Source organism: Tachypleus tridentatus, chromosome 3, assembly GCF_004210375.1.
Source record: "Tachypleus tridentatus isolate NWPU-2018 chromosome 3, ASM421037v1, whole genome shotgun sequence".
Taxonomy (NCBI): domain Eukaryota; kingdom Metazoa; phylum Arthropoda; class Merostomata; order Xiphosura; family Limulidae; genus Tachypleus; species Tachypleus tridentatus.
The window spans coordinates 116,296,505-116,297,684 of NC_134827.1; positions in this window are offsets into that span (position 1 = coordinate 116,296,505).

The window sequence follows — 1,180 nt, forward strand, 5'->3', positions numbered from 1 at the left end:
TATTAGAAGTTTGTTAAGTGTACGTGTATATGTGTGTGTATTAGAAGTTTGTTAAGTGTACGTGTATATGTATTATTATTAGAAGTTTGTTAGGTGTACGTGTATATATTGTATTATTGAGAAGTGTGTTAAGTGTGCGTGTATATGTGTGTGTATTAGAAGTTTGTTAAGTGTACGTGTATATATTATTATTATTATTAGAAGTGTGTTAAGTGTACGTGTATATGTGTGTATTATTAGAAGTTTGTTGTGTAAGTGTACATTAAATATGTGTGTGTGTATATTAGAGAAGAATGTGTAGAATTTGTACGTGTATATGTGTGTGTATTAGAAGTTTGTTAAGTGTACATGTATATGTGTGTGTATTACAGTTTAGAAGTTTGTTAAGTGTACGTGTATATGTGTGTATTATTATTAGAAGTTTGTTAAGTGTACGTGTATATGTGTGTATTAGAAGTTTGTTAAAGTGTACGTGTATATATGTGTGTGTATTAGAAGTTTGTTAAGTGTACGTGTATATGTGTGTGTATTAGAAGTTTGTTAAGTGTACGTGTATATGGTGCGTATTGTATTAGAAGTTTGTTAAGTGTGCGTGTGTATAGTGTATTAATGTTATTAGAAGTTTGTTAAGTGTACGTGTATGTATATGTGTGTGTATTAGAAGTGTGTTAAAGTGTACGTGTATATGTGTGTGTATTAGAAGTTTGTTAAGTGTACGTGTATATATTGTGTAATATTACAGTTTGTTAAGTGTACGTGTATATGTGTGTATTAGAAGTTTGTTAAGTGTACGTGTATATGTGTGTGTATTAGAAGTTTGTTAAAGTGTACGTGTATATGTGTATTAATTAGAAGTTTGTTAAGTGTACGTGTATATATAGTATATTAAAAGAAAGTTTGTATAGTGTGTAGTATATATAATGTAATATATATTAGAGGAAGTTTGTTAAGTGTACGATGTATATGTGTGTGTATTAGAAGTTTGTTAAGTGTACGTGTATATGTGTGTGTAGTAGAAGTTTGTTAAGTGTACGTGTATATGTATTATTGTATTAGAAGTTTGTTAAGTGTAGAATTAGTATTATGTGTGTATTATTAGAAGTTTGTTAAGTGTACGTGTATATAGTATTAATATTAGAAGTTTGTTAAGTGTACGTGTATATGTGTGTATTAGAAGTTT